General features: G+C 40.1%; 1 pseudogene; it reads right to left on the bottom strand.

The window, feature by feature from the left end:
- Positions 1–9,184: 9,184 nt before the first annotated feature.
- Positions 9,185–10,731, bottom strand: LOC101725552 (G2/mitotic-specific cyclin-B1 pseudogene; annotated as a pseudogene).
- Between the last annotated feature and the right edge of the window lie 1,616 nt (positions 10,732–12,347).

Here is a 12,347-nt window from a genome sequence, read left to right as displayed (position 1 = left end):
CCCAGCATTATTGTAGGCAGGTGTGAGGACCTCTCTGCCCAGATTCTCCTATTCCAAGCACTGCCTCTTCTGAATTGCCACAAGCTTTTGTGCATTTGGTTAGTAATAGCCTCAGTTTCCCCATCTATAAACTGTATCTTTCGTATCCATAACAGAGGTAGGGGGATGCCCATTTGCTGTTTGCTGAACTGAATCATTGGACTCTGTGAAACTCTAAGGGTTTTCAAGGTTCTTCATTTTGGTGATCTCATCCACCATCCATCCTTCCATCCGTCCTGTCCCAAGTAAGCCCCTACTTGTTTGTGGGGTCCTATATGCTGCCCTTGAGTACACCATTGATAATCAGGCTCTGCTTGTAGAGCTCCAAGGAAGCAGGCAATGCCTACTTCCACAACCTAAGGGTAAATGCCATACAAAATTTACAGTGGGGGGAAAAGCAACCCTGGAGCAACTAGGTTTATTTTAGGATGAGAATAATAATCTTGGGAGGAAAGAAGCTGTACAATGGCATCCAGTCCACATGCCATGGCCAGCAGTACTGCCTCTTTGCCTGGGGCATGGGCTGCAGAGGAGGCTGCAAAGAGCCATGGAAGGAGCCTTGGGCTGGCAGTACTGGGGCAGAGTCTCAGCCTCTCTACTCTCTAGTCTTGCAAGTTCCTTTTTCCTCTTTGAGTCTGTTTCCTCATCTGTAAATTGGAATAATGTTCACCTCCTGGTAGTGCCAGTGGTAAGGATTAAGTTTAAATGGTAGACATTAAGGACATTTTCAAGGAAATTGGGAAGAGCACTAGTGGGCCAGGAGGCCAGGAAACAGACCTTTGAGAAATCCTGTTTGAACCTGGGAACGTAGCACAGGCTGAAGAGAAAGAGAGTGGAACAAAAAGGAGGGCTCTTCTCACTGGGAGGCGTGTGTGTGTGTGTGTGTGTGTGTGTGTGTGTGTGTGTGCTCACTTGTGTGCTACTTCGTCAAGCTTGGGTGTCCCTAGATGACTGAGTGAACGGCGGGACACGTTGTCAGTAAAGCTATGTGAAGGATCCTAAGAAAGCCTAACTGGGCCCTCCTGAATTCTCTTCTGAGAACAGCACTGACCTTGCCTCTAAGGCATTTCCAGCTTCCTGTGGTACCAGCCTCTCCTCACTAAGACTGGCATTAAGAGACCTTAGGCTTGTGCTGTCCTCTGCTGGTGTCTGGAGAACAGTGCTTCTCAAATGAGGCCAATTCCCATTCACACAAGTAACTTTCCTATGTCCAGCTCTGTGTTGGGCTTCCATGGATAGACAAAATCATATTTCTATTGCTTAAAGGCTCGTGGTGTGTGTGTGTGTGTGTATGTGTGTGACAGACAGAAAGAGACAGAGAGATAGAGAAAGAGAGAGATTTTTATGTGATCAATACCATGATACAAGATGCAGAAAAGACAGGGTTGGCATGGTGAAAAGTTTTCCAATAGTGTTGATCTTTCACTTATTCATGCACTCATTAATTTATTCACTCATCATATATTTATTCAGCACTTAAGGTATTCCAAGGTCTGATCTTTGTGCTGGAGCTGCAAAAGAGAAAAAATTACACAAAAATCCCCACCTGCATGAAGCATACATAAGCATTCATATTCTTATGAAGGGCAACAATAAATAAGACAAACGAATACATATAGTTATAGAAGATGAATGTTAAGGAGAAAAAAGAAGCAGGAGAGAGGGCAGAGAGTATTGTTGGGATGATTGCAACTGTTAAGGTAATATTTGAATAAAAACCTAAAAAAAGGAAATTCAATTTCTGGACATGATTAACTAGAACTGGATATTCTGCTTTGCATAAATAACTAGAAAATGACATGTATAAAAAACAACTATTTAGACATGGGGCAGCAATTCCCACAGGACTGTGATCCCCGAAGGAAAGAAAACAAACAAAATGTTCTTATGATCATTCACACTTTCTGCCTAAAGACATTGTCTGGCTGAGTAGAGAGGGGAAACCTAATAGAACATAAAGGTCTTTTTGTGTTGAAGATTTGGAAAAGCTAAGCCACTAGGATTTGCAGAGAAGAATACTAGACATAAGGAACTACTCAGAAAAAGAGCTCTGGAAACCTGTATAGGGTCACCCTTGAGTCTTTGTCTACTAAGTTACGCATGTATATGGTAAAACTCTGTGAGTGTAAACCAGTAATAATAACTACTGGGAAGCTATAAGCTGACAATTTCCTTAGTTCAGACAGCTGGGAGACACTCAAGTTTCAACTGGATCAGGAGAGCTTACTAAACACCTGCCTGGATCATTCCGTAGAGACCCCCCAAAGGATCATGGTAGAAAAGTTAAACTAGCTTTTGAGTAAAGGCTCTAGGGCAGACATTTCCAACGCATGACCAACAGGCTGCATGAGGCCCTGAACAGCTAGTAATGTGGGCCCACAGGACCATAGAAACTTTAAACATTACTATGTGTTTTTTGTGATATTTTTCAGTACTATTCATGGTGACTGAGCACAGACTGTGTAATGACAACATGTAGGGTAGAGCACAGTGCAGTGCTAAGTCTTCCTCTTCTGCCCACCCCTTATAGTTGAATCAGAACCCAAGTGTCTCAGACACTGCATGCACTTGTGCAACATGGTGAGTAAAACAGCAAGTACAAATACTAGTATTTCAACCTACCTACATGTGCATGTGCCTGTGAAGGCAGGTGCTTATCGTTATCAAGCAGATGTGTAAGTTTTATTTTATTCTTAAACTTGGGCTTGTGTTATTTTCTTATAATGTAACATCACTGCCTACACAAACAAAACAACATTCTTCAAAGGAAGGAGACAACAATTCAAACTATCAACAATGGGACATTCTCAGTGTCCAATGTCCAAAATAAAATGATTTGATATATAAAGAAGACAGAAAATATAATCTATAAACAGGAGAAAAGGCACTCCATAGGAATAGACCAAGAAAAGGAGAGAAACAATGGAATCAGCAGACACAGATTTTGAAGTAGCTATTCTAAATTACATTAAGAAATATAAATAAAATGTGAACCAAATGAGGAAATAAGTGTAAGTTAACATATAAAACTTCTAGAGTTTAATAGTTTAGTAGCTGAACTAAAATATGTAGTGTGCAGCTTACCAGAAGATTAGGAACTAAAGAGGAAGAGATCAGTGAACTTGAAAACATAGTAATAGAGATTATCTAAAGTGTGGCACAGAAAGAAGAAAAAAAAAAGAGCTTCAGTACCTGTAGGATACTATCAAATGGTGTAATGTATGTATAACTAACTGAGGTATTAAGGCAAGGGCAATTGGTTTTTTTTTGGTACCAGGGATTAAACTTGGGATCTTGTGCTTGCAAGGCAGGCTATGGAAGCACTGAGGTAAATCCCCAGCCCAATGGCAAACATTTTTGAAAAAATAGTAGCTAAAAATTTCCCAAACTTAAAGAATATAAACAATAGCCCAGAAGAAGTATAACAAATCCTAAGTAGGATAAACACATTGAAAACTATACTAAAGCCCAGAATAACTAATGTACCAAAAGAGAAAGAAAAGCAAAGAAACAAACAAAGGGCTGCGGATTTAGCTCAGTGGTGCCATGCCTGGCTGGCAAGCTCAAAGTCCTGAGTTCCATTCCCGGTATCAAACAAAAAAACAAAAGCAATGATAAAGAGAAAATATTAAAGTGACAAAAAGATAGACATGTATTATAAGGGAATAGAGATGAAATTCATCACTGACTTCTCATTAGACCAAAAGACATTGGAAGAGTATCTTTAAAGAGATAAAAGAAAAAAAGTCAAACTTGAATTCTGTGTCCAGTGAAAATACTCAAAAATGAAGACTAGAAAAAGACACTTCCAGTTTTATTTTAAATAAAAGCTTAGGAATTTATGTCAATCATTCCGCACTGTTAAGACTTTAAAAGAAATTCTTCAGGCTGTAGTAAAATAATAGCAACTGGAAATTTGGATCTACATGAAAGAATGGAGCATTTCTAGCTAGACCAATTCTGAGAAAACTGTATCAATATGGGAAGAACAGAGAACATTACTGTATATTCTTTCGGATATGAAAAGGAAAATAAATAATATTTTTAATAAACTGTGTGCCAATAAATTTGACAACTTAGATGAAATGGACAAATTCCTTGAGAAATGCTAACTGCCAAAGCTTACTGAAGAAAAACATTGATGACCTGACTAGCCTTATATTTATTAAATAAACTAGTGCATGTAATTACAATCTGCCCCTCATAAATATAAAAAAGGCCTATATAACTTCACTTGTAAATTCTGTTAAATATAATAATAATAATATAAAAATCTAATGTAAACTTATTTAAAAAATATGGGAGGAGAAAATTTTCCAACTTATTATTTTTAGATATATATATATTTTTAGGTATCAGGGATTGAACTCAGGACCTTGAGCTTGTGAGGCAGGCAGTGGAACCACTGAGCTAAATCCCCTCCCTCCAATTTATTTTTTGAGGCTAGTGTTATACTAATACTAAAACCAGTCAAAGATATTATAAAGTAAGAAAACTATAGATCCTGTTCTTTTTGAAAAAAAGGTGTAAAAGTATTTGACAAGTATTAGCAAATCAAAACCAAATAAATATAAGAAGGACATATCATAATCAAGTGGGGTTCCTTCCAGAAATGAAATATTGGTTTAACATTTGAGAATCAATATAATTCACAATGTAGAATAAGGGAGGAAAATAGGATGATCATTACAGTATGTGCAAAAAAAGGCATTTGATAGCCCTCACAATTGAGGAAAGAAACTTCCTTAATGTGATAAACAGCATCTGTGAAAACCTGGAACTAAATATCACACAATTCTGAGAAATTAAACATTTTATCTAAGATTAGGAATAAGGCAAGGATGCTTTTGCCACTTCTGCTCAGTTTTGTACCAATGCCATCATCAGTGACATCAGTGACATAGTCAAAAACAAAACAAGAAACAAAAACAAGGACCATAGCACGAAATATGCAGAAGTAAAGCCATTTTGATTTACAGGTGATGCAAAGGCTATTAAGAAATCTACAAAAAAGTTATTAGGACTAATAATAATTTAGCAGAATCACAGGATAAAAGCTCACTTTGTAAAAATCACCTGTGTTTTTACATATTAGTTCCTAACAATTTCTGATAATTGGAAAATAAAACTTAAAAATAATATAACTTACAATAATATAAAACGCGGAATATTTAAGGATAAGTTTCAGGAATTACTTGTAAAACCTGTGCATGGAAAGTGCAACATGTTGCTGAGAGACCCAAGTAAAGGAAACCACAAACTATTTTCTTTCTTTTTTTTTTTTGGTACCAGGGATCGAACTTGGGTCCTTGGGCTTCCGCAGCAGGTGGCAAAACCACTGAGCTAAGATAAGGTCAGACATGTAGTGGAAAGTCAAATAATTTGGGGCCCTGCAGGCTCTTGTAAAGATTATGGCTTTTACTCTAAATTAGGGAGCCAATAAAGAGTGCTAGGAGGAATTATATGATCTCTCTTAGTGTTTTAACAGGATCATCCTCGTTGCCATATTCAGAATAGAATCAAAGGGGCAAGGGCAGAAGCTGGGAAATCAATTTAGAGGTTATGCAGCAGTACAGAGATGATGGTGATTTAGATCAAGGTGGAGGTGGTGCAAATTGGTTGGCTTATAAATACATTTTGAAGGTAGAACTGACAGACCTTGCTGATGATTGGATAGGAGATGTGAAAGAAAGGAAGGAAGGAAGAAAGAAAGAACAAAAGAAAGAAGTTAAGGTCCAAAGAACTGGAAGACAAATTGAGTTGGAGGAGATGGTGGGAGGAGTCATTTTGGGAAGAATAGATCAAATATTTTGTTACAGAGGTGTAAAGTTTGAGATGTCTATTGGACATACAAACATATCTATCAAATATGACTCAGAAGTTCAGGGCAGAAATTGAGATTAAAATATATTTATATACACTGGACTAGGTTAGATCGATAGTGGGATGAGTGAAAATAAAAGGACAAGAGTTCCCAGGCTTTCCTATCCTCAGCTTAGGAGCCTGGGTGTGGGGGAGGGAAAATCTGAGAAATAGAAGGGAAAGAAAGCTTTGTCACAGGCAAAGGTATGCAAGGACAGAGGCTGCCAACTATGTTGGAAATAAAGGGAAGGGAGGCCATGAAGGGCCTTGAATGCCAGGCTAGGGACACTACAGAAGAGTTTCTAGAGACAAAATCACAATCAAGTTCGTGGTTTAGAATGATTGCTGTGGCAGCACTGAGAAAATAAAATGGGTTAAGCTAGGGCAAGCCTATAGGCAGGAGGGCCATAGAAGAAGCAAGAGCAAGGATGAGATCATTATATTAAACTAGATGAGAGCCAATGATCTCCTGATCTGGAATTCCCTGTCCCAGGGCTCCTCCACTGGAGACTTACACATTAGCACTATGGACAGAGCTCCTGCTTCCTTTAAAAAAAAAAAAAAAAAAGAAAGAAAATCTTAGGGTTTAAATGAAGCTCTGCCCACATCTTGAGGATCAAAAAGGGAAGCCGGAGCGCTGTCCACCGTGCTGACACGTAAGTCTCCATTTCCACCCCTCGATGCCAACCTGCATTCCAATTTCAGATCTCAGGACCAGCAAAGAATCAACAAGCCCAGCATCATCCCTTGTATAGTCAAAGGCTGAGGCCTTGAGTTCTGGTAAAAGATGATTTGGGAATATGCACTAGCTCCCCCTCTGTTTAGATCCCTTAGGTGCTTTGATGAATCTGGCTAGGCCAGACAATCTGGGAGAGGCTTCAAATCTAGGGAACAGGTAGGTTTTTATTACAGTAGCACATTTGGGACACCATTCTCCCTCCATCCACCTGAATTTGAGCCACATCCCAGGGCCAATCCTCCTTCCATTGTTCTAAGAGAAGCAAAATATAAAAACAACAAAGACCTAGGAAATCTCTAAAGCTCCAGACCAGAACACATGCAGGTTAAATCTCATGGCCTGGCCTTCAGTAATCTTTTCCCCACTGGAACCTTGTTAAAGGTTCATGCATATGGACTGCTCCTCATGCATGTCATTTAATCAGCGTAGATTCTGGGACAGGCATGTGTATTGGAATTCCCCGAGATGACTCAGCACCCTGTCTATCATTCCTTATCTAGGGGAATCTCATCAACCAATCTTATCTAGAGACCCAGTGAGGGGTGGCTGGGCCAGGGTGCACATCTTTTAAATTTCTTTTTTTTTTCCCTTAAATTCTTTTATTAGTGCATTGTAGGTATATAATACATTTACATTTCTCATTGGGATCTTGTACCTTTACATGATGCATCTTGGTTTTTATTTTTTCCCCATTCCCTGCCCTCCCTTCACCCCCCCTTTCCCTATTTACAAAGACTTTGTTTCCATTTTTTCCATTTCTCATAATTTTTCCTTTCCTATCTTTTAAATTTCAAAATCCTTATCTATGTGTGCTCCGCCCCCCCCCCCCCCGTGGTCCTATTGCCACTTTTCTGTTTGTGCCACCTTTTTGTTGGCACATACCTGCCCTGAGTCTTCCCATCATCTTCAATAAATGTAGTTGCTTTTTCTTTTACCATTGGATGCACACTTACAATTCTTTGCTCATCATACACAAGAGCCTGGAATCTATCTGTCAGATCCATCATGCAGTATCATTTTGAATCAGTCACTTTCCGAGGCTCCATTGTATGGTTAAGGCTGTTGGAGGTGGCTCAGGGCTTACTTGGTCCTGTTTCTACTTATGACCTACTTCCCACTCAGCCCAGTAGTTATCTTGAGCAACCTGTAGATTCACATTTTATGGCATTTAGTCTTTCCAGGTTAATTTTTCCTGAAAAGTCTCTATGCTTCCTTGACCTGGGTAAATCTTAGGTGTGATTCCATGATCAATTTAGGTGTACTTGTTTCCAGAAAGCTTTCCCTGATAACTCCCAGGTTGCTTAGGTGACTTCCTCCTCTTTCCCCTCTTTTAAATTGACAGTTTGTACAGAACTGGTTTATCTGTAGTTGCACTCTTGACATTGTTTTCATTGGTCCTTTCATGGATCTCTCTCTCTCTCTCCCCTCCCCATCCCATCCAATCCAACAAATAATAATAATTTACATTTAAGTATTGATCCTCTTTCCCCATCCCCAGGTAAACACCATCCTAAAATTTATATTTGTAATTTATTTGATTAAAAATATATATCAGGGCTGGGGATTTAGCTCAGTGGTGCCGCTGTTACCAAGATTCATGTCATTGTATGTGCTATACTTCACTCAGTGTGGTTGATATATATAAATATATTGTAAATATATTGCAATTTATTTTTCCATTTTCCTGTCAATGAGTATTGGAGTTGTTGCTGTTATTTTGGTATTACAAATGATACTCTTAGAGATGGTGATTTAAGGCAAATGGGTCCCTCTATCTTTTCAGAGCTAGCTTTGAATAATTTTTTTTCCTTTTTATCAAATTCCTCCTTTTATTTGGTCAGTGGTAAGCAAAACGAACCCAAGCATATAAATTTAAGTGGCCTATAACAGTTTTGGCATAGCCAGACAAGAGTTGAGTCCAGCTCCTGAGAGGCATGCATCCCAATGGGTCCTTGGGAAAAGGAACTGACTGCTCCTGGCCAGCTGAGCCCATGGTTAGGACTCCAGGACACTCCAGCAGCTGCCAGGGAAACATTTTTTTTTGTTTTTGTTTTGAGCAATCTGTTTTATTTTCTTAATAAAAACTATGCTTCAAATATAAATTAAAAGTTCTTATTTTTCAAAGTGAAAATGTTTTTAAAATACTAAAGTTGATAGCTGGAGAAATGGTTGATTTAATTTATTTAGAATTAGGACAGCAGCCATCAGAAGAAACAGAAGAATGGAGGGAGGACTAGGGATGAAATGGCAGACTTTTACCTTAAACTAGATAGAGGCAGGAGACCCTTTCAGATGCTGTGGCAGCTTACATGCAGTAGGCTGTACAGAAGGAACAGCTTGAGGTATCATCTTCACTACCTTACATTAAAATCCAGGAACTTAAAAGAAGAGCCAAGAATACAAACATACAGGCAATAATTATACACGTTAGTTGGATCCCTGGTAAACTAAAAGCAGTTTTTAAGCATATTCCCATCATCCTTTAAAGTCAGTGTTTAGGTTACCCTAGAGTAGGAACTAACCACATTCAAACCAGTTAAGGTATGCAAAGTAAAAAGGGCCACATCTTTATTTAAAAAGTATGTAAATGCAGTGTAGTATGTACAGGTGGCACATGGTGCCAATTTTATTTGCAGATAGAGTACTCAAGCTTACAAGTTACACCTTTGCCATAGACTTGGCCAAATCTTCAACTAATGCTCAATTGAGCTGTGCTAGAGTGCTGATCTTAGGATGCTTTGATGTGGCATACTTGTTCTTGATAGTCATGTGCTTCACAAGCCCATGATTCACCACGACTATATTCTTAGCCAGGTGCTGCATTATGGAAAGAAGGGATTCTTCAGTATATGATAGGTAGTGCTGCAGAGTTGGGGTCCATTCACCATTATCAAGAATTTTCCATGCTAAGCAAAAAGCTCCTGTTGCAATTTGAGGAGGAAAGTGCACCATATCATAGTGCAACACAGACAGTTCCATCATGTATTTGGCCAAAGTATGTTGCTCAACATCAACCTCTCCAATCTTAGATGCTCTACGAAGAAAGTACAGGGGTAGTGGGTGACCCAGGCCATAGGTTAACATTCTTAGAATCTTCATTTCCATTTGTCTGATCTGGTGCTTAGTGTAAGTATTGTTAGTCACATAAGCAAAGTCACCAATTTCTGGAGGGTACATTTCTTCATATTTGCTTGCAATGAACATGGCAGTGACTCCAACCAGCTGCAGCATCTTCTTGGGCATACAATTATTCTGCATGAACCGATCAATAATGGAAACAGTCATGTGCATGGTCTCCTGAAGCAACCTGAATTTCATCTGAACCTGTGCTAGCCAGTCAATTAGGATGGCTCTCATGTTTCTGGAAACAACCTGGTAGGTATTTTGGTCTGACTGACCGCTCTTCCTCAAGTTGTTTGAGATAAGCATAGACATCTTTCACATATTCACTACAAAGGTTTGGATCTGCTCCATCTTCTGCATCCACATCATTCACTGCAAGAACGACATCAGAGAATGCCTGATACAGATATTCTTCTGCAGGGGCACATCCAGATGTCTCCATCAGGGTTGGAGAGGGAGTATCAACCAAAATAGGTTCAGGAGGAAGTTTTTCTTCCTTAACAGGCTCAGGTTCTGGCTCTGGCTCTGGCACACATACAGGCATCTTTTCCAGAGGTTTCTGTAGGTTTTTAGCAATAACTTTTCCAGTCGCTGAAGATTTTGCTTCCTTTTGCAGAGGCACTCTGGCTTGCAGCTGCTCACTGACTTTGTTACTGATATCTCCGAGAGTTGTTCTTGGCCTCAGACCCGGCTTGGAGGCTGCAGCAGAGGCCGCCGGCACACGCTTTGCGCCTGCCATACTGATCGTGGCCTTATTTTCAGCGTTAATTTTCGTGTTCCTGGTGACACGGAGCGCCATGGCTTCCTCTCCACCGGGCAGAACTTGAACAAGGGAGCCCCAGGAAAGCCCCGTCGCGAACCCCACCAGAGATCAACAGCCGTTCTTCCGCAGCACGCCGGGAGGAGCTAGCCTGGCTCAGGTTTAAACCCTGCGCTGCTTTCTCCTGTTTGGCCAGTTGGTGGCACTCGTTTCCTTCTCATTGGTGTCTGCCAGTTCCTGCAGAATGCGTTTCCAGGGCGACCCTGGACGACGTTCGGCAGGGGCGGAGCCAGAACGACTGCCAGGGAAACTTTTGCACCCAGAAATCTCCTTCCTTTCCTGTTCATGGCATCAGGTGCTTTCAAATGCTTTTGTTGGTAAAACAAACAAAGAAAGGGTGTTTAGGGAGCTGACAAGTTCTGCCTGCTTTTCTTCTGGAAAGTGCATTTCAGGGATCTACTGTCTCCACAAATTGGACCTTCTCTTAGGTCATTTAGTGGTACCATTTGGGTGAGGTAAGGACTTTCACTGTTTGAGGGATTTTGGACCTATTGTAGGTCATTTGGGGCCACTGACTGGTCATCAGAGCCATTTAGGGTGAAGCAAGAGCCGTCAACATTTGTAGCCATTTGAACCTACTGCAGATTATTTTGGAGCACTGATTGGTGTGAGAAGAGATTCTGAGGTAGAAAAAAATTTCCAGGCATTGTTCTGGAGTTCTTATTTGTTTTGGTTTGCATTTGTATTCTTTTGTTTGCTTTGTTCTTTTACCTTTCTATTTAGATAGCCACCTTTATTCTAGGATGGGGATAGGGTTTCAGTACCATCTAGAATTATGTAAGCCATTTTGGGCTTCAAGTTGTTCTGAGCCTTCTTTGTGAGCCAATATGGAGTTCAAAGTTCTTAAACCATTTGTCAACAAAATTTTGGATTAAGAGATTTTTTTTTTTTTTTTTGAGACAGGGTCTTGTTTTGTAGTTCAGGGTGTCCTTGAACTCACTATGCAGCCCAGGCTGCCCTTGAACTTGCAACAATTCTCCTACCTCACCTCCCAAATCCTGGGATTACAGGCATGTGCCACCATGCCCAGTTTTGGATGAAGAGATTTTAAGATAGAGACACTGGCGGTGTGTTTGAGGAGCTCTGGAATAAAAGTGTGCTACTGTACAGCTCCCTAGAAAGTTTTAGTTACTTGTGATTCAGGATGAGAAAGGGAGTGGAGATTTTTCCTAATTCCAAGTCCGATCCTAAGGGCAGAAACATAGACAAACTGGGACAAAACTTTTTATTTATTTTTTGAGAGTTTGAGAATTAAATTTAGACCAGTTTTTAAAGAATTTGGCTCAGGGGTAAGTCAGAGGGAATAGGTAACACAAGACGCGGGCCTTATGGAAGCGTTTTATATACCCACAAGTATCCTTTAGGGTGGCATAAGATATGTGGGTCTTTTGGAGCATCCTCCAGAGTGGTTTTTCCCTCTCAGCCCATGAGAGTGAAGGCCAGCTTCACTTTGAAGTCATAAAATAGCTAGTGATGGGTAGTTGCAAGAGAGAGATCAAAGGGCAGATTGGAGGTATAGTTTAGGGCTTGTAAATGTCACAGGTAGATGTCCCTGGAGTCATTCAGAAATGGGTTCTCTCCCATAGGGTCTCAGGATGGTTTTTCTTGCCAGTTGAATGACAGACCCTTGTTCTAGATGCTGGATATGCCACATCCTTATAACCTGTCTTCCTGGAAGAGCATGATTTTTGAGTTCCTTTTAACCCAGGGTTGGGGGTATGTGGTCTAAAAGGAATGCCTAACTTCAGTGCCTTTATAGATGAG

The sequence above is a fragment of the Heterocephalus glaber genome, unplaced genomic scaffold (assembly GCF_053883595.1).
Source record: "Heterocephalus glaber isolate CG9 unplaced genomic scaffold, H.glaber_assembly_v1.0 deba00001451, whole genome shotgun sequence".
Taxonomy (NCBI): domain Eukaryota; kingdom Metazoa; phylum Chordata; class Mammalia; order Rodentia; family Bathyergidae; genus Heterocephalus; species Heterocephalus glaber.
The sequence above is the reverse complement of the archived record's forward strand: the minus strand, read 5'-3'. Positions and strand labels throughout refer to the sequence as shown.